The 21804-nt window shown below is 44.8% G+C and overlaps 4 non-coding genes across 4 annotated transcripts; all 4 read right to left on the minus strand.

The window, feature by feature from the left end:
• Positions 1 to 203: 203 nt before the first annotated feature.
• On the minus strand, positions 204 to 276 carry TRNAA-AGC (transfer RNA alanine (anticodon AGC)). The gene has a single exon. It is a non-coding gene; the product is annotated as a tRNA-Ala (tRNA).
• Positions 277 to 519: 243 nt separating this feature from the next.
• On the minus strand, positions 520 to 592 carry TRNAA-AGC (transfer RNA alanine (anticodon AGC)). The gene has a single exon. It is a non-coding gene; the product is annotated as a tRNA-Ala (tRNA).
• Positions 593 to 20360: 19768 nt separating this feature from the next.
• On the minus strand, positions 20361 to 20433 carry TRNAA-AGC (transfer RNA alanine (anticodon AGC)). The gene has a single exon. It is a non-coding gene; the product is annotated as a tRNA-Ala (tRNA).
• A 243-nt stretch (positions 20434 to 20676) lies between these two features.
• TRNAA-AGC (transfer RNA alanine (anticodon AGC)) lies at positions 20677 to 20749 on the minus strand. The gene has a single exon. It is a non-coding gene; the product is annotated as a tRNA-Ala (tRNA).
• Between the last annotated feature and the right edge of the window lie 1055 nt (positions 20750 to 21804).

Here is a 21804-nt window from a genome sequence, read left to right on the forward strand (position 1 = left end):
GGAGATGATTTACTAACATATTATAAGGTGTCTCTCTTTTAAAATGGTGTGAGTAGTTGTCATAATTAGCGAAGTCTGATTAAATATTTTTATATGTTGCATGACAAAAAAATATTTGTAACTGTGATGGGTATATAAAATGAAAGATTAAAACATTTGGACTGTGAAGGGTATCTACAAATGAAATGAAAGGCTAAATCATTTGGAGAATGCGAGCATCGATCTCGCTACCTCTCGCATGCTAAGCGAGCGCTCTACCATCTGAGCTAATTCCCCATTGATGAATGACAACTTAAAAAAAATGGCATTGGGAGATGATTTACTAACATATTATAAGGTGTCTCTCTTTTAAAATGGTGTGAGTAGTTGTCATAATTAGCTAAGTCTGACTAAAAATTTTTATATGTTGCATGACAAAAAACTATTTGTAACTATGAAGGGTATATACAAATAAAATGAAAGATTAAAACATTTGGACTTTGAAGTGTATCTACAAATGAAATAAAAGGATAAAACATTTGGAGAATGCGAGCATCGATCTCGCTACCTCTCGCATGCTAAGCGAGCGCTCTACCATCTGAGCTAATTCCCCAATAATGAAAGACTAGTTCAAAAAATGGCATTGGGAGATCATTTTCTAACATATTATAAGGTGTCTCTCTTTTAAAATGGTGTGAGTAGTTGTCATAATTAGCTAAGTCTGATTAAATATTTTTATATGTTGCATGACAAAAAACTATTTGTAACTGTGAAGGGTATATACAAATACAATGAAAGATTAAAACATTTGGACTGTGAAGGGTATCTACAAATGAAATGAAAGGATAAAACATTTGGAGAATGCAAGCATCGATCTCGCTACCTCTCGCATGCTAAGCGAGCGCTCAACCATCTGAGCTAATTCCCCATTGATGAATGACAAGTTCAAAAAAAGGCATTGGGAGATCATTTACTAACATATTATAAGGTGTCTCTCTTTTAAAATGGTGTGAGTAGTTGTCATAATTAGCTAAGTCTGATTAAATATTTTATATGTTGCATGACAAAAAACTATTTGTAACTGTGAAGGGTATATACAAATAAAATGAAAGATTAAAACATTTGGACTGTGAAGGGTATCTACAAATGAAATTAAAGGCTAAATCATTTGGAGATAGCAAGCATCGATCTCGCTACCTCTGGCATGCTAAGCGAGCGCTCTACCATCTGAGCTAATTCCCCATTGATGAATGACAACTTCAAAAAAATGGCATTGGGAGATGATTTACTAACATATTATAAGGTGTCTCTCTTTTAAAATGGTGTGAGTAGTTGGTCAATACCAGACTTAGTGGGACCGGGCACCGCAGGGGGTGATCAGCACATAACGCAATCAGCCGGTTATTGTTCGTTGTATTGATACTCCCTTGCATATCTCTGGTCACTAGCAGACTTACTGGAACCGAACCCAGCAGGGGGGGGGGCAGCAGCAGTAGCTGGGAGGGGGTGATACCTGACTCTTGAATCCACCAATCAAGATCCACTGCAAGCCCACTTTTTGTTTGTGCACCGTGGGAATTTAGAAGTTTTTAAAATGACTTGCACACAAGCCAGGAGAGAGATTTTATGGACTGTCCTGGACTAAGAGGTTGTGCTCTGTCTGGGTATCGTGTGGACTTATCTGCTATCACTGCTGTGTGGAGGAGTGATAGTTTTGTGCTTTGGAACTGCTGCTACAAGGACTGCCATTGTGGACTGCTACCCGATAACGTTTATATGCTACATTTGCCTCTTGTTCCTGTCTTTATCTACATGTGTGTGCTGTGATAAAAATAAACCATATTTTGGTTTCATCTGATCGGTGTCTGAGTGATTGAAGAACTCGTATCTTCACATTTGGCGGCAGCGACAGTGGGATCATTCAGACACCAACCATCGAGCACAGAAAGCACAGAGAACAGAGGATCAGATCATATGTAAGGAAACGGAAAATGCAATAAGGTGAAGTTCAGCAAGTGAGCAGGTGTCATTCCTGTGAAAGGGAAAATGTTTCCAAGGAAAGAAAATCGATGCCTCAAGACCCCTGGAGCAGAGGATCTTAGGGATGGAGGTTCTTCAGTGTATCGGCAGGCTGGGAAGCCGGATCTGTTATTTATTGTCAAAAAAATGCAGTATATCTGATAGTACTGGGAAGAAGCTCAGCAGATGATCAGCGGGTGGAGAGTATCCAGCATACAAGACAAGTTGTTTTACCTGGGGGATGCATTCCTGCACTGTAAAGGTGAGGCCACCTCGTGGAATCTGCTGGGGGAGCCAGAGTTTGTAGAATTTACAGAGGAAGTGATTGCTACAGTTACCCAGATGCTACAAAGAGGACAATATTCTGAGGCTAAAGGACAAGTCCAGAATAAATTGATGCCCCAGATAGAACCAGAGGAAGGGTCCAGAAGGGGGCTACTGCAATCTGGGCAGACAACCGAGGGGTCTGCCACAGAAATAATTGTTACCACAAGAGAAGGGTCGTTGTCAGGGGGGCCCCTAACTGCCCTTGAAGAAATGAGTATGGAGGAGCTGATAGCAGAATGTCAGCTGCGAGGTATACCCATCCGATCCTGCACTCGCGGGGAAATCCTTCAGCAGATCCTTCAAGATCAGGGAGATCCTACAAATGCATTTGCTGATTATCGGGCATGGATCCTCCATTTTGGTGCTCAGTTGAGTGTGTGGGAACAATTGGAGTGTCTGGAGGAGTGCTTCGTGGTGGCAGAGGAAGAGGCGATTGATTGCGGGCTCTTGGATACCCCAGCATGGCAAGATCAGTGTTGCAGGGGGCAGGATGAAAGGCACCGTTTGCAACTGCTTCTCCCCCATCCTAGGGAGGAAGCTGCTCAGTGTTCTCTGCAGGGGGAGGTTATCCCCAAAGTGAAGGAAGTGGGGCCTCTGAGCCAGGCACCCCGGGAGGAGCTGCACTACAGCTTCCCTTTTGCTGAGATGGAAGATGAAGAGCTATTATCCTGCTGCCAGGGGATCTATGAGGACTGCGTCCAAGAGGAGATCACCGTGGTTAGAGGAGTATCCGACAACATCCAGGCCACAAGCATACCAGTCGCAGATGATGTCTTGCTTCAGGCTGCCCAGCATATTCAGCTGGAGAAGGAGGTTATCCTGGAGACTGAGGACTGCGCAGAGGAAGCGGCAGGTGAGACCCAGGCTTTTAAGGGGGTAGTACTGGCCTTGGACCAGCCTGCCCTGCAGCCACCAGCAGAATGGTTTCTGATGGAGGGTCCCTCCTCAGCCCTGAGCATTGAGACCAAATGCTGTACTGAAATTTGCCATGCCCCTAGTTTGGGTTTGAGGGAGGAAGGACTTGACAGAGGGGCGGAAGTGCCAGGGCCAGAGCCCCGATATTGGGCTGCCGTTTGGCAGATGTTCCTTGGGCAAGAGGGGGAGGTGGAAACTGCTCCCTGCCCCATTGTGCCAGAGGCAAAAGTATTAGCACACCCTATAGGTGTGCCCGGTGTGAAAGTTTACGATGTTGCAGAGGGGGGGTACCCAACATTTGAAGACGGGGAATTGCTGACTCACTTGTTAGTTAACATGCATAACTTATATTGTGATATTGCCCTTGCTGATTCTGCAAACCAGCCGCCTCTTCCAAGATGGGTTTGGTATGATGTCACTCTGTGGGACTCAGGTGGTACATCCAAACCTCAGATTCTCTGCTCTGCATCCCACTACAGGTTGTTATTGGTTCCTGAACAACTTGGTACCGGGACTAAAATAGTAGGGGAAGGAATGTGAAGTTATCAGACTCACTGTAAGACTGTAATTATTATATTTTATTAGGTGTAGTGATTAATGTACTTTTTAGTCCGTCGGTACCCTCTTGTTCTCCATAGATGTTTCTATCCCCCAAATCTGTGTGTATTTCCAGAACCATAGTATTAGACTGTATGTTGCCCAAATATGGTCGGACAGAAAAAACCCAGGAAAGAATTCACCATAGTATTACCATAGTATTGTTCCTGCTATTTACAGGAGGGTGATAGGTGAGGGACAATCTCCACAGGGGGGTGATCAAGACATAATGCAATCAGACTGTGTTTGTGTCTCTATCTTCAGATCCTTTTGTGTAACGCTGGTCAATACCAGACTTAGTGGGATCGGGCACCGCAGGGGGTGATCAGCACATAACGCAATCAGCTGGTTATTGTTCGTTGTATTGATACTCCCTTGCATATCTCTGGTCACTAGCAGACTTACTGGAACCGAACCAAGCAGGGGAGGGGGGCAGCAGCAGTAGCTGGGAGGGGGTGATACCTGACTCTTGAATCCACCAATCAAGATTCACTGCAAGCCCACTTTTGGTCTGTGCACCGTGGGAATTTAGAAGTTTTTAAAATGACTTGCACACAAGGCAGGAGAGAGATTTTATGGACTGTCATGGACTAAGAGGTTGTGCTCTGTCTGGGTATCGTGTGGACTTATCTGCTATCACTGCTGTGTGGAGGAGTGATAGTTTTGTGCTTTGGAACTGCTGCTACAAGGACTGCCATTGTGGACTGCTACCCGATAACGTTTATATGCTACATTTGCCTCTTGTTCCTGTCTTTATCTACATGTGTGTGCTGTGATAATAATAAACCATGTTTTGGTTTCATCTGCTCGGTGTCTGAGTGATTGAAGAACTCGTATCTTCACAAAGGGTATATACAAATAAAATGAAAGATGCCGTTACATGACCAATCATGGACGACGGTGGGCAGAGGCACGAGAGGGGCTGCTACAAACAGCCCAGTGAACCGGGACTCCATAACCTGAGGACTAAACTATATAGAAGGCGTGCTCAACTGGAGATGGGACATCGTTGGGGCGGAGACCGTAAGAACCCTTATGGGGGATATGTTTATAATATGGTTATCTGTTCGGTTTTTTCCATTATTCATACAATGTATACTTTCAGTTAAGAGGGAGGGTTCTCCTCCTGGACCCAGATAACACTAGACCACTTTACATGGTAGATGCCCAAAGGGCCTACCGGGAATATTGAAACAGGTGAGGATATTGTGGAGGACCAGTGGATTCTAAACTGGACCCCCCCCCCCCTCGCTCCGGGCTCTTTTCCAGCCATATGTCCCAGCCCCTTTTTTACACATTTCGTCACATGAAATGTGTTATGTTATCATCACAGTCGCTAAAAGGATCCCTATACACCGTACTTTAGGCCCATAGTGGGCTCCTCACAAGCTAATTGTTTCACAATAATCAATCATCAGTTGTAGTTTGTCACTTTTCACCTATTGCCCAGTTTCAATATTGCCGAACAAATTTTAGTTTTTTGTAATAGTGTGCTTACGCACAGAAAAGGTGGGTCGCAGTGACTGTGCACCCCAGTTAGGGTGAACCACGGAAGTGCGGGAAGGCGATGCTGGCACAAGGCATCGCTGGCCCCGCTAGTGGTTGTGTTACTTGTATATGTAGTATGTTTGGACTATTGTTCGAATGTCCACAGAATAAGTTTTGTTATATGCATTTCATGTTCTTTCCTTTTTCTCTTCCCCCCTCCTCCTCCTCCCTTCCCCCTCCTTCCCTTCCTCTGGCCGGGGATCTCACGCAACACCTGTATAGAAACTTAGGGGGACAAGTTACAAGCTCGCTCCCCAGCCCGTCACATAACACATATGACACCTAACACACCCACTCTCAACCTCCTATCCCTAAACGTAAAAGGACTAAATGTTCCAGAGAAAAGGTCTACCTTACTCAGAGAGCTCAGGGCTAGGAGGGCAGATGTGGCTTTCATTCAAGAAACCCACTTCAAGAAAGGGATGGCGCCTAAACTTGTTAATCATTACTACCCTGTCACTCTCACTAGTAATAACCCTACAGGGAAGACCCTGGGTGTGGCCATATTACTATCCCGCGACATACATCCTACAGATGTCTCCCATCATGAGTTGATTGAGGGGAGATGTCAGTTGCTTAAATTCACACTCTTCTCCCAAAAATACACACTAGTCAATGTCTACTTCCCTAACACCCAGCAACGGCAATTTCTAAGTAAAATTCTCCGACTCATAGAGCCGCTGAGGGAAGGCTGTCTCATCCTTGGCGGGGACTTTAACTGGACATTAGATCCCCCCTTAGACTGAAATCCCCCCCCCCAAGTCCTTACGCACACGAGACCATCGGAAGGTTAAACAGCTCCTTCATGAATATCAATTAGTGGATGTATGGAGAGTACATCACCCCTCGACCAAAGACTATACATTTTTCTCTCACCCCCATTCAACCTACTCCCGTATCGACTACTTCCTAGTAAACCACCACCACCTTCAGCACTTCACCGGGAGCGAAGTTGGACATATAACATGGTCAGACCACGCCCCTATCAGCCTTCAGATTCGAATGCCCCTCGCCCCTCCTAGGAATTGGTCCTGGCGTCTTAATGAGCTACTGCTCTCAGATGTCAGGGCTAAGAAGGAGCTAGAATCTGCTATCACAGACTACATTTCTCACAATGATAACGAGCAAACCTCTGCGATTTCCATCTGGGAGGCACATAAATGTGTGCTACGAGGGAAATGCATACAATTAGGGTCCTTGTTAAAAAAAGAAAAAGAAGCCAAAAAGTTAGAACTGCTAGAGCGAATTAAAGCCCTGGAACTAACCCACAAGACACTCCTCTCACCAGATTTGCTCACCGAACTCACTCAGGCCAGATCCTCTCTCAATCAATTGCTGAGAGATAAAACAAAACAGGAACTACGTAAGGTTAGGCACAAGTTCTACCTCTGGGGGAACAAGCCCGGTACTTTGCTGGCAAAAGCACTCAGGTCCCAAAGAGCCCAAGCATACGTTCACCACATAACAGACCATACAGGTAAAAAAGTCTATAACTTCCCGCAGATTGCAAAGGCCTTTGAGGATTATTACACACAGTTATATAACCTAAAGGGAGTTTCCCCCAGAGTGGGAGAACCAAATCATAAACGAGAGATCGAGAAATATCTAACATCACTACACCTTCCCCGGATCTCAGAAACAGACATGCACTGGCTTGACCAACCCTTTACGATAGAGGAGTTAGAGAGCGCTCTCAAAAACACCCCCTCCGGAAAGAGCCCTGGCCCAGATGGCTTCACGATAAGCTACTACAAAACTTTTCGCCCCCTTTTGATGCCCCTGTTCTTAAAAGCCTGCAACTCAGTCACGGATAACACCCCCTTCACTCCCCAGAGCCTAGAAGCACACATCACAATAATCCCCAAGGAAGGTAAGGACCCTAGCCAATGTAATAGCTACAGGCCAATATCACTCTTGAATACCGATATAAAACTCTACGCAAAACTTATCGCACTACGCTTAGGTTCCCTTCTACCCGGGCTGATACACGAAGACCAGGTGGGTTTCATGACTGGGAGGGAGGCCAAAGATAATACGACCAAAATAATAGACCTAATACATTTCGTGAAATCCCAAGGTACCCACACGATACTCCTATCAACAGACGCCGAAAAGGCGTTCGATCGGATAGATTGGTCATTCATGGAGGCTGTGCTCAAACACATTGGGATAGGTCCGAATTGCTACCACCGTATCTTAGCACTCTATAGCTCTCCTTCCGCACGGGTGAGGGTGAATGGAGCGCTCTCTGGCCGGTTCAATATCAGCAATGGTACACGCCAGGGATGCCCCCTCTCGCCCTTAATTTTTGTCTTGTGTATGGAGGCTCTGGCGCGAGCAATCCGAAAAAATCAAGACATTAAAGGTGTCAAGGTAGGGAAAACAGAACACAAGTTAGCCCTATATGCAGACGACCTCCTGGCATCAATAACAGAACCAGTCACTTCAATGCCCTCTTTGATGTTAGAATTTGAGAGATTTGCCCGCCTATCAAACTTTAAAATTAACTACACAAAATCTGTGGCACTGAATATATCGACCCCAACCAATATAGTTGAGGGGATTAAAAATACATTCCCGTTCCATTGGCATGACGACCATATTAAATACTTAGGTACTTGGATCTCTAAAAATAACTCTAAACTTTTCCAACTTAACTTTCTTCCACTCCTTAAACATATAAAGGCAGACTTAGCAAAATGGTCCCCGCTTAAACTATCCTGGCTGGGAAGAGTCAATATCGTCAAGATGAACATCCTCCCTAAAGTACTATACTTACTACAGACTCTACCGGTTGCTGTCCCGCTTTCTTTCTTTAAAGAATTACAAGGGACAGTAGGGACATTCATATGGGGAAATCGTGGGCCGCGAATCTCTCAGCATACTCTCATACAAAGAAGGGAAAAAGGGGGTCTCCAGCTACCCCACTTCCTAAGTTACTATCACTCAGTGCACCTTTCTAGGATCATTGAGATGACAAGGCCTCATCAACTTAAACATTGGCCCGCCATAGAGGGACACGCAGTAGGCATGTCGCCAAGAGTGATACCTTGGCTTGAGAAACCCCCCACACTACAGCACCCCACACTATCTCCCACGATCCAGTGCTGGCGTAATTATAAAAACCTTCCCTTTTTAAAACGGGAGTTTCGCTTTTGACGCCATTGATCAACAATCCAGAATTCCCTCCGGGTGAAACCCTCAGATCCCTCCCCGTGCGACATTCAATAGACATTTCTTACCTGGGGCAGATCACAGATAAAACGGGATTGAGATCCTTTACTGATATACGGAATGACACTGGTCTCCCTGCAAACCTCTTTTGGCTCTACTTACAGATTAGACACTATGTCTCTTCCCTCCCTAAAAGGAGTCAGGGATGGGCACCTACTCCATTCGAATCGCTAATTCTCTCCCAAGAACCCCCGAGACACTTGGTATCCCAGATATACCAGATCTGCCTAAGCAAGCGAACGACAGATTTGCCAGCTTACTCATTGGCATGGAACAAAGAGCTGTCCGAGGAGCTGTCGGTAGACCAGTGGTCAAAAATTTTCAAATACATCTTTGCCGCCTTGCCCTCCATACAGACATTAGAAACACAATATAAGATCCTATCTCGCTGGTACAGGTGCCCGCAGACCCTCCATCAGATGAATAGATCACTACCGAACTCATGCTGGAGATGTAATCAAGCCCCAGGCACTCACCTACATATATGGTGGTCTTGCCCGACCATCCAATCTTACTGGCGCCTGGTTCACAAGCTATCAGAAAAAATAACCAACGCCACTCTGCCTTTCTGCCCTGGGCTCTGGCTCTTTAATCTCATAGATCTACCCATTTCCAGCTTCAAAAAGTCCTTGATTAGACACTTATTAAATGCCGCCAGGGCAGTGATCCCATGCTATTGGAGATCACCCAACGCCCCCCCAATATCTTCCTGGCTTAGAAGAGTCGACCTCTACATGAATATGGAAGACTTAACATCCTTCCTAAGAGACTCCCCGCAGGCCTTCACCTCCACCTGGACGAGTTGGCTCACCTTCAAAGACTCCCAGGAATACACTGTGTTGATGCAGGGAGGGAGCCCCTTACCAAACCACACCCTCTAGTCAGTTTCCAAATACTCCATAGGTTGCTTAACCCCCCCCCGGCCACTACCTCTTCTCCCCCCCCTTCTTATAACCTTTGTCCACATTCACTGCAATTCTTAAAATTTCATATGAGCTGATTATTACCCAACTTCTCATATGCTCCTCCTCTGAGATCTCTCGGGCGGTCATAGTGTTCAGTTAGACATTTGAGGTCAATAAAGGTACCTTTACCATACAGACGGACGTGTAGTTAGGTATGAGGAACTGTAAGCGACCGTCCAGCATGATTGTCAACAGCTTGGAGAAGATGTTAACCACATATTAAGTTGGGCTCTATAACCTTGTCTAACCTTGTATTTTCAAGAAACATTATTGGAATGTTCCGATGTTGCTATTAAATGTCTGTTTGTTTTTTTTCTTTATTGCTCAATAAAAATAGATTGCAAAAAAAAAAAATGAAAGATTAAAACATTTGGACTGTGAAGGGTATCTACAAATGAAATGAAAGGATAAAACATTTGGAGAAGGCGAGCATCGATCTCGCTAACTCTCGCATGCTAAGCGAGCGCTCTACCATCTGAGCTAATTCCCCATTGATGAATGACAAGTTCAAAAAAAAGGCATTGGGAGATCATTTACTGACATATTATAAGGTGTCTCTCTTTTAAAATTGTGTGAGTAGTTGTCATAATTACCTAAGTCTGACTAAATATTTTTATATGTTGCATGACAAAAAACTATGTGTAACTGTGAAGGGTATATACAAATAAAATGAAAGATTAAAAAATTTGGACTGTGAAGGGTATCTACAAATGAAATGAAAGGATAAAACGTTTGGAGAATGCGAGCATAGATTTCGCTACCTCTCGCATGCTAAGCGAGCGCTCTACCATCTGGACTGTGAAGGGTATCTATAAAGGAAATGAAAGGATAAAACATTTGGAGAATGCGAGCATCGATCTCGCTACCTCTCGCATGCTAAGCGAGCGCTCTACCATCTGAGATAATTCCCCATTGATGAATGACAAGTTCAAAAAAAGGCATTGGGAGATCATTTACTAACATATTATAAGGTGTCTCCCTTTTAAAATGGTGTGAGTAGTTGTCATAATTAGCTAAGTCTGACTAAATATTTTTATATGTTACATGACAAAAAACTATGTGTAACTGTGAAGGGTATATACAAATAAAATGAAAGATTAAAAAATTTCAACTGTGAAGGGTATCTATAAAGGAAATTAAAGGATAAAACGTTTGGAGAATGCGAGCATCGATCTCGCTACCTCTCGCATGCTAAGCGAGTGCTCTACCATCTGGACTGTGAAGGGTATCTATAAAGGAAATGAAAGGATAAAACATTTGGAGAATGCGAGCATCGATCTCGCTACCTCTCGCATGCTAAGCGAGCACTCTACCATCTGAGATAATTCCCCATTGATGAATGACAAGTTCAAAAAAAGGCATTGGGAGATCATTTACTAACATATTATAAGGTGTCTCCTATTTAAAATGGTGTGAGTAGTTGTCATAATTAGCTAAGTCTGACTAAATATTTTGGTACTTGTGAGTTATCCGGGCTGCCAATTTTGTCCTTAACTTAAGGACACCCGACCGACGCGATGCCCGCGATTTAGCCGAAATCGGGGGCATCGCGTCGGTCGTGGCCGTTATAAGGAGCCGCGACGCCATGCCCGCGATTTCCCATAGACAGTAATGTTAAAAGACACGATGGACACGATTTCCGACACGATTTCCCATAGACAGTAATGTTAAAAGACGCGATGGACCCGATTTCCCATAGACAACAATGTTAAAATAAAATGACAATGTGAAATTGGCCAATATGGGCATTTCACATTGTATATGTTTTTTTTTTTTTTCATATTAAATTTTATTGAGATTTTCAAATAAAAGACAGGGATTATTCATAAACAAAGCTGCACATAATACAATCGACTTTTTTTTTTTTTTTAAGGATGGTGGGGGGGGAAGGGAAAAGGGGGGGGGAGGGATGTTTAGGGAAGGTACAAATACACATTAGTATATTCTATTCACAGATGTCACATACAAATGGAAACTGCTTAGGGCTTATTTTATTTTTAAGGCAGCATTATGGCAATTAGGTTGTAGTAGGTAGTTAATTAAAGAGGCACCGAGAAGGACATCCCATAGGGAACTTATTTGAAGGGGGGAATCCATTAATCATTCTGGGCTGGTGAGTGGAGAGCTGAGGTGTCAATGATTGGGCTATATCCTCTCGGAAGGCCCATAGTCTCTCTATACTCCGCCCATCTGCGCCACCTGAGGTGTACAGGAGTCGCCCTGGGAGGGTGCAGCTCTCCCGCTGTTTCAAAAAGGAAGTGTCTATGAATCTTGTTAATGATCGTTTGAGGGGAAGGCGTTTCCGCCGACTTCCAAAGTTGGGCAATTGCGGCTTTGGTTGCTACCATTATGTGGCCCAATAAGTATGCGTCTCCCGGGTGAAGTGTCTCCGGGGGGATATGGAACAAAGCAGTTAGTGGGTTCCTAGGGATGTCCTGCTTGAGCACACATGCGGTAAACAGGAAGATATCTCTCCACAATAACTCCAGTGCCGGGCACTCCCAAAATATGTGTAGGATATTCCCCCTCCCACCACAATTCCTCCAGCATGACGGGGACACGGTGGGCCAGAATTTATGTAAACGGGCCGGTGTGAGGTATGCCCTATGCATTAGCTTGTAATACATTTCTGCGTGGTTGACACATTTAGAAATTTTAAAGCAGGACTGGAATATCCGCCTCCATACCTCCTCCGTAAATGTGTCTGGGAGGTCTCTCTCCCACTGAATCTGCGAGGGGAACCTCTTATTTATGCTCGGGACCGACATATAATTATACCATTTGGAGATACCTCCTCTTGAATTAGTAGACTCAAAAAATGACTTCAAAAGGCCTGGAATTCCCTTCCTATTAGAGGGTTTAGGTAGATTAACATTAAGCCAGTGTCTAATCTGTAGGAATTTGTAAAAGTCCTGCCTGGGGACAAGGTATGACTGCTGCAGTTGGGAGAATGACATTAAGATTCCATCCGCTATGAGATCTTGGACTGAGTTTAAGCCCAACCCGGCCCAAGACTGGATTGATAGGTCAGGAATTAGGGCAGCTATAGATTTCAATGTGAGTTGAGGGGAGGGAAGTTCGATATCCCCCTCCTGGGCGGCCAGTTTATGCCAAACTGATATGGTAGTGCGTGCTGCTTTTGGTAGTATCATTGGAGGAAGGGGGGATAAGGCTGGGAGTCTAAGCAAATCCGGGAGAAGGAGGGGGTGCACAAGGGCCTTCTCTATCACCACCCAGGGCTTAGTTGGGGTTTCAAGGAGCCACTCCTTAGCCTGGCTTAGGAGACACGCGGTGTGGTATCTGACGAGATCTGGGCATCCAACTCCCCCTGCATCCTTAGGAAGGGCGAGAGTGGTTTTTGCTATCTTAGGTTTAGCACCTTTCCATATGTAGGTGGATAAGGTTTTGTTGAACTTATTAGATATGGAGGTGGGGAAGGGACGAGGGATGGTACGGAAAATATAGAGCAATTTGGAAAGTAGTACCATCTTTACTGCAGCAATGCGGCCCACCCAGGAGGTTTCTTGCATCATCCACTCCTTGGTCAGAGCTTCAAAAGCTTGTAGGAGAGGGAGATAGTTAATCTCCAGAATGTCGCATTCTCTAGCTAGGTTAATGCCCAGATACTTGATGGACTTGGTCTTCCATGCATATCTATAGTCATTTTTTAAGCGCGTAAGCACTACCTCCGATATGTCCATTGGGAAGGCCTCTGTTTTTGTGGTATTTAACTTATAATAAGATACCTTAGAGTAGGCCTCTAGTGTTTTGTGCAAATGGAATAAAGAAGAGGTTGGCTCCTCCAGACAAAGTAATACGTTGTCTGCGAACAGACTAATCTTGTGGGATATACCCCCAATAACAGGTCCCTGTATAAGTGCCTGGGAGCGGATAGCTTCTGCCAGGGGTTCAATCGCCAAGGCAAATATTAGCGGGGAGAGTGGGCTTTCCTGGCGTGTGCCGTTAGTTATATCAAAGGATGAAGAGGAGCTGCCATTTGCTAATACTCTTGCTGATGGGAGGGAGTACAGGGCTAGGATGGAATAAAACATTCTCCCCCCGATTCCAAACTTCCGAAGGGTGGCACGTAGGTAATCCCAGTTTAGTCTATCAAAAGCCTTTTCGGCATCTAGCGATAGAACTAGGAGGGGCCGTTTCTGCCTCTGACAGTGCTCCATGACATTAATAATTCTGTGCGTATTGTCAGGTGCCTGTCTGCCAACTATAAATCCAACTTGGTCTGAGTTGACCAGTTTGGGTAGCAGGGGAGCGATTCTGTTAGAAATTAGTTTTGCGTAAATTTTGACATCTACATTGAGAAGTGCTATCGGGCGATAATTCTGTACGTTAGTGGGTGTTTTACCTGGTTTGGGAATTGTTACGATGCGAGCCTCTAGCATCTCTTTAGGGAAGGCGGTGGCAGAGGAGGCCTCGTTAAACACTGGGACTAGGGTAGGGGCTAGTTTAGTTTTAAAAGTTTTGTAAAAGTTAGTGGGGAATCCATCTGGTCCTGGGGCCTTGTCCGAGGGCAGCGCGTCTATGGCTAGTTCAACCTCCTCAACACTCCAAGGAGCATCCAGACGGGTACACTCATCGGAGTCCAGGGAGGGCAGGGATTGAGCTTGGAGGAACCTGTTGATCTCCGAGAGGGAGGGCTGATGTGTTTCTGGATCCTGCTTTAGGTTATACAGATTGGCATAATAGTTAGCAAAGGTCTCAGCGATATCAGAGGGATCCGATACCTTGGTCCCATTAGAGGTGTATATGGCTTGGATGCGAGTAGAAGCCCTGCGTCCCCTTAGTTTATGCGCTAGGAGTTTGTTTGCCCTATTGCCCAGTGTATAGAACTTTTGGTTCAGTTTATTAATATTACGCTGGACTTCCGCTAAGGTGTGTAAGTTAACCCTGTCCCTGGCAGCTAATAATTGCTTGTACTTATCTCTGTTGGACGGGTCCGCTTTATGTGCACTCTCTAAACCTGCTAATTCAAGCTCCGCCTCTAGAAGATCTTTTTTATATTTTTTCTTAAGTCTAGAGGCCATCTGGATCGAGGTGCCGCGCATAACCGCCTTTAACGCACACCAGTGAACAAAGGTCGATGTGTCATCAGTACTATTTGTGTCCAGATATGTGTCAAGCGAAGACTGTAGGGCCTGGAGGGCCTCCTGCTGGTTTAGCAAGGATGGCCTCAGCCTCCAGGGGCCTGGTGGGATTCTATGCTTAGATACCTCCCAGTGGATCAACAAAGGGGAGTGGTCCGACCAGGTGGACGGCAGGATGTCTATCTTAGATACCGAGGGAATGGTCCATCTACTCACTAGAGCCAGATCTATACGCGAATAAGACTGATGTACGTGTGAAAAGAAGGTGTAGTCCCTCATGGAGGGGTGTTTAACCCTCCATAGATCATAAAGTTCGAATTCTGCTAGGATTTTACTAAGGTTAGGTAAGTTGTCTCTGTTCCTAGTGGATCTCAATGTGCGTGGGAGTTTTGACTTATCTAAGAAGGGGTCAGGAACCGTATTAAAGTCTCCTAAGATCATTAGGGCCCCTTTAACCTGGGATTGCAGTGCGTTCAGAAATTTCCTAAGGAATTTCAACTGCCTAGTGTTTGGGGCATAGCAGGATGCAATAGTCACCTCTACTCCGTCTAGGTGACCGGTAAGGATCAGGTATCTCCCCTCAGGGTCGGCGCATTGGGAAAGTAAAACAAACGGGCAGTCTTTAGATATCAGGATAGCCACACCGGCTTTTTTGTTTGGGCCGTTAGCTCTATAACATACTGGGTATCTATGATCGGTGAATAGGGGGGGATTTTGCGCTTGGAAGTGGGTCTCCTGGAGGGCGACCACCTGCGCTCTTTTTTGTGGAAGTAATTTAGTGCCAGTTTCTGTTTCTGGGGAGAATTTAGACCTTTTACATTTAATGATAACAGCTTAACCATAGTCCTGAGGGGGGAGATGCTTAACATGTTCTGTGGATCTGCCTAAATCAAGGAGGTCCCAAAGTAGTATAAACAGTAAGTGCCTATTTCTGAATACAGTGTCTTTGTACTTAAGTTGGGTATGGGGATAATAGGGGGGGGAGAGGGGGTTAAGGGGTTGAAGTGATCCCCTTTGGGATCAATACCAGCCAACAGTCGACTTTGGCTGGGTACCATCTCGAGTGGGGGGTAGCAGCCTGCTTCCCACCTCCCGGGGAGCAGAACAGTCAACTTCTAGTAGAATAAGGTTAAAGTTAAAGTTAAAGTTAAGGGCCAATCTCCCCCTAAGGGGTGTAGTTAGGTTATTAATAACGGCCACAAAATGTGTTGTGGTAACATAAAACCGTATAACTGTATATCCAATCTCTAAGCTAACCATCTAAACATTAACATTAATACCAATACCAATGGGAAGCCTAAATGTAAGATAGGGAGTAGAGCTATGCTCGGGTTTCATTCAAGGCAGCCCAACAACAGTGTTTAGTTATAATGCATTGTAGCAAACAAGGAGTCCCGACAACAACCGTGAGAAGTATATATAGCAAGGGAGCTAAGATATGGTGAATACTGAGTCACACCCGGACAGCCCAATTTACCTCACCCCACTGTAGACCAGTCCTGCTGAAGTCGACGTGGGGAGGAAGGGCCAGGTCCGGTGCTAGGAATGTTCCACGATGACAGAAGCTTCTGTCCATCCTCTGGTTCTAAGATAGCAATCGTGGTGCCTTCCCTGGAAACTAGTAGCTTCGTTGGGAATCCCCACCTGTAGGGTACGTTCGCCTTTCTCAGTGCCGATGTTATGGGCTGGAACGAACGTCTCCTGAGGATGGTAGCTGTAGACAAGTCCCCAAATAGTTGGAGCTCTCCCAGAGCCGGCGCCGTTTCTGATGAAGGTCTGGCCGCTTTCATTAATGCTTCTTTAATATGGAAGTAGTGCATTTTCATAAGCACGTCTCTGGGAGCAGATGTAGGAGCCGCCCTGGCTTTAGGGAGTCTGTGTATCCTATCTATGAGTAGATCTGCTGTTGAAGCATGCGGTAAGAGTTTCTTAAACACTGCCATGGTGTAGTCGTGTAGACTACTGTTTGAGATGTTTTCCGGGATGCCTCGGATCTTAAGGTTGGATCTCCGAGACCTGTCCTCAAGGTCGGCCACCTTCTCCCGCAGTGCCCTGACCTCCGCCTCGAGAGTGTCGTGAGAGTCAATTAGCCCGTTATGAGAGCCAACAACTTCCTCCATTTTTGTCTCAAGGTGGTCTGTGCGGGCGCCAAGCTCGTCCACGGATTGCTGGCAATTCTGTATTGCGGCGCGAATTTCCGCAGTGACCTCGCTTTTGAATTCCGAGAAAAGTAATTTCAGGGTGCCGACCGTGAGGGCATCCGAGTCTTTTACAGAAGTAGAAGGCATCTCCGTAGGATTGTCCACAGGCAGTTTCGGCATCGTTGGTGGGGCCGAGGTGGGTGGTACATCAGAGGGCCTGTCCATATCTTTTTTGTTGGATGGATGTGGGGATACCTTAAAGAAAGGAATCTGTGACACCGATTGGGGCGCTTTGCTTTTCTTGGGTGGCATAATAGCTTGAAGGAAGGGACAAGTGAGATTGTTCGTCAGATTGGCCGCCAATACAAATTAGTAGTGCATTGCGGGGAGTCAGCCCTAGGTTAACCACGTTATGGAGCCCCGGGAGGTGGGTGGAGCCGCCGAAGGTCACTCATCCATCACGGGTTGCATCATCCGGCGATGGCAGATTAGGGCAAAACTTTGTGTAGGGTGCCCCCAGCTAGTGCACTTTAACTTAGAGAGCCCGCAGAGTCTTCCTATACAGGGTGGAGCCTGACATAGGTGGTAGGGTATGGCAGCTCCTTGTGTTGTACAGCTAAACAGCAAATGGCATTGGTATGAAGTCTGCATCAAAAGAACAGGGAGAAGGCTGGTTCTGGCCACTAGATGGAGCTCCCGCATAGGCCACCTCAGTATAGTTCCCACATGCATCCAGGGGATCTCTGTGTGTGACGTTTTTGATTATGCCACATCCAAGATGGCCGCCGCTGATCACAGAGAGAGTGCTGGGCCAGGGGGGGGGGATGCAGGCGCAATGCACCCGCTCTCCCTGCTTCAGTCCTGGCTCAGGGGGGTGTCCAGGGGGGCCTGGGGATGCCTGGCTGGTCTGTTGGTGGTCTCAGACAAGGATTCAGTAGCGTTTTTGATCATGCCACTTCCAAGATGGCCGCCGCGAATTACAGGGTGAGTGCTGGGGGGGATGCAAACGCAGTGTACCTGCTTTCCCTGCTTTAGTCCCGGCTCAGGGGGGTGTCCAGGGGGGCTTGGGGATGCCTGGGTGGTCTGCTGGTGGTCCCGAAAAGGATTCAGCTGCGTCTCCCGGCCGCGGAGCTCGAGTCCCAGCAGGCGTCCAAAATCTAGGTCCCGGCTCCGGAGCCTCGAGTAGGCCGCAACCTGCAGAAGCCTAAAAATAGGCTTCCCGATTCCGCTGCCGCTCGGGCTGACCTCCAGAGGGGTGTACAGGTGCAGGGGGTTCTCTGTGTGTCCTCTGGATTGGGGATGGTGTCTGGAGTCCCACTTTTTCCTGGCTGTATGTAGGAGCTCAGGCAAAGTGCTGCTTATCACAATGGCTGCTAGGCCACGCCCCCCACATTGTATATGTTTAAAAAAAAAAATGTTTCATGGCCCCCCACCACCGTTAACGCCACCCCGCTATTGACGCCAACCCGAAGCGTGGCGAGCGCAGCGAGCCCGTGAGGGGCGGCGGTACGCGTCCTCCGACCTTTTCATACCCCTACTATCCACTAGGGCGTGGAGTGAGAATAGAATAGTGTGGCGAGCGCAGCGAGCCACCGAGCCCGAAGCGTGGCGAGCGCAGCGAGCCCCGCGAGGGGACGCGGACACCTGTGAAGCCTGCAAGGGCATGCGGATACCTGTGAAGGTATCCGCGTCCCCTCGCGGGGCTCGCTGCGCTCGCCACGCTTCGGGCTCGGTGGCTCGCTGCGCTCGCCACACTATTCTATTCTCACTCCACGCCCTAGTGGATAGTAGGGGTATGAAAAGGTCGGAGGACGCGTACCGCCGCCCCTCGCGGGCTCGCTGCGCTCGCCACGCTTCGGGTTGGCGTCAATAGCGGGGTGGCGTTAACGGTGGTGGGGGGCCATGAAACATTTTTTTTAAAAACATATCCAATGTGAAATGCCCATATTGGCCAATTTTTCATTGTCATTTTATTTTAACATTGTTGTCTATGGGAAATCGGGTCCATCGTGTCTTTTAACATTACTGTCTATGGGAAATCGCGGGCATCGCGTCGCGGCTCCTTATAACGGCCACGACCGACGCGATGCCCACGATTTCGGGCGCGTTGAAAAAATCGGCAGCCCGGATAACTCACAAGTACCAATATTTTTATATGTTGCATGACAAAAAACTATGTGTAACTGTGAAGGGTATATACAAATAAAATGAAAGATTAAAAAATTTCAACTGTGAAGGGTATCTATAAAGGAAATGAAAGGATAAAACATTTGGAGAATGCGAGCATCGATCTCGCTACCTCTCGCATGCTAAGCAAGCGCTCTACCATCTGAGCTAATTCCCCATTGATGAATGACAACTTCAAAAAAATGGCATTGGGAGATGATTTACTAACATATTATAAGGTGTCTCTCTTTTAAAATGGTGTCAGTAGTTGTCATAATTAGCTAAGTCTGATTAAATATTTGTATATGTTGCATGATAAAAAACTATTTGTAACTGTGAAGGGTATATACAAATAAAATGAAAGATTAAAAAATTTCAACTGTGAAGGGTATCTATAAAGGAAATGAAAGGATAAAACACTTGGAGAATGCGAGCATATATCTCGCTACCTCTCGCATGCTAAGGGAGCGCTCTACCATCTGAGTTAATTCCCCATTGATGAAAGACTAGTTCAAAAAATGGCATTGGGAGATGATTTACTAACATATTATAAGGTGTCTCTCTTTTAAAATGGTGTGAGTAGTTGTCACAATTAGCTAAGTCTGACTAAATATTTTTATATGTTGCATGACAAAAAACTATTTGTAACTATGAAGGGTATATACAAATAAAATGAAAGATTAAAAAATTTGGACTGTGAAGGGTATCTACAAATGAAATGAAAGGATAAAACATTTGGAGAATGCGAGCATAGATCTCGCTACCTCTTGCATGCTAAGCGAGCGCTCTACCATCTGAGCTAATTCCCCATTGATGAATGACAAGTTAAAAAAAAAGGCATTGGGAGATCATTTACTAACATATTATAAGGTGTCTCTCTTTTAAAATGGTGTGAGTAGTTGTCATAATTAGCTAAGTCTGATTAAATATTTTTATATGTTGCATGACAAAAAACCATTTGTAACTGTGAAGGGTATATACAAATAAAATGAAAGATTAAAACATTTAGACTGTGAAGGGTATCTACAAATGAAATGAAAGGCTAAATCATTTGGAGAATGCGAGCATCGATTTCGCTACCTCTCGCATGCTAAGCGAGCGCTCTACCATTTGAGCTAATTCCCCATTGATGAATGACATGTTCAAAAAAAGGCATTGGGAGATGATTTACTAACATATTATAAAGTGTCTCTCTTTTAAAATGGTGTGAGTAGTTGGCATAATTAGCTAAGTCTGACTAAATATTTTTATATGTTGCATGACAAAAAACTATTTGTAACTATGAAGGGTATATACAAATAAAATAAAAGATTAAAACATTTGGACTTTGAATTGTATCTACAAATGAAATGAAAGGATAAAACATTTGGAGAATGCGAGCATCGATCTCGCTACCTCTCGCATGCTAAGCGAGCGCTCTACCATCTGAGCTAATTCCCCATTGATGATTAACAACATTAAAAAAATGGCATTGGGAGATGATTTACTAACATATTAAAAGGTGTCTCTCTTTTAAAATGGTGTGAGTAGTTGTCATAATTAGCTAAGTCTGACTAAATATTTTTATATGTTGCATGACAAAAAACTATTTGTAACTGTGAAGGGTATATACAAATAAAATGAAAGATTAAAACATTTGGACTGTGAAGGGTATCTACAAATGAAATGAAAGGCTAAATCATTTGGAGAATGCGAGCATCGATCTCGCTACCTCTCGCATGCTAAGCGAGCGCTCTACCATCTGAGCTAATTCCCCAATAATGAAAGACTAGTTCAAAAAATGGCATTGGGAGATCATTTTCTAACATATTATAAGGTGTCTCTCTTTTAAAATGGTCTGAGTAGTTGTCATAATTAGCTAAGTCTGATTAAATATTTTTATATGTTGCATAACAAAAAACTATTTGTAACTGTGAGGGGTATATACAAATAAAATGAAAGATTAAAACATTTGGACTATGAAGGGTATTTACAAATGAAATGAAAGGCTTAATCATTTGGAGAATGCGAGCATCGATCTCGCTACCTCTCGCATGCTAAGCGAGCGCTCTACCATATGAGCTAATTCCCTATAGATGAATGACAACTTCAAAAAAAGGCATTGGGAGATGATTTACTAACATATTATAAGGTGTCTCTCTTTTAAAATGGTGTAAGTAGTTGGCATAATTAGCTAAGTCTGACAAAATATTTTTATATGTTGCATGACAAAAAACTATTTGTAACTGTGAAGGGTATATACAAATAAAATGAAAGATTAAAACATTTGGACTGTGAAGGGTATCTACAAATGAAATGAAAGGATAAAACATTTTGAGAATGCGAGCATAGATATCGGTACCTCTCGCATGCTAAGCGAGCGCTCTACCATCTGAGCTAATTCCCCAATTATGAAAGACTAGTTCAAAAAATGGCATTGGGAGATCATTTTCTAACATATTATAAGGTGTCTCTCTTTTAAAATGGTGTGAGTAGTTGTCATAATTAGCTAAGTCTGATTAAATATTTTTATATGTTGCATGACAAAAAACTATTTGTAACTGTGAGGGGTATATACAAATAAAATGAAAGATTAAAACATTCGGACTGTAAAGGGTATCTACAAATGAAATGAAAGGCTAAATCATTTGGAGAATGCGAGCATCAATCTCGCTACCTCTCGCATGCTAAGCGAGCGCTCTACCATCTGAGCTAATTCCCCATTGATGAATGACAACTTCAAAAAAATGGCATTGGGAGAGGATTTACTAACATATTATAAGGTGTCTCTCTTTTAAAATGGTGTGAGTAGTTGTCATAATTAGCTAAGTC

Source organism: Crinia signifera, chromosome 3 (assembly GCF_055691185.1).
Source record: "Crinia signifera chromosome 3, ASM5569118v1, whole genome shotgun sequence".
Lineage (NCBI taxonomy): Eukaryota > Metazoa > Chordata > Amphibia > Anura > Myobatrachidae > Crinia > Crinia signifera.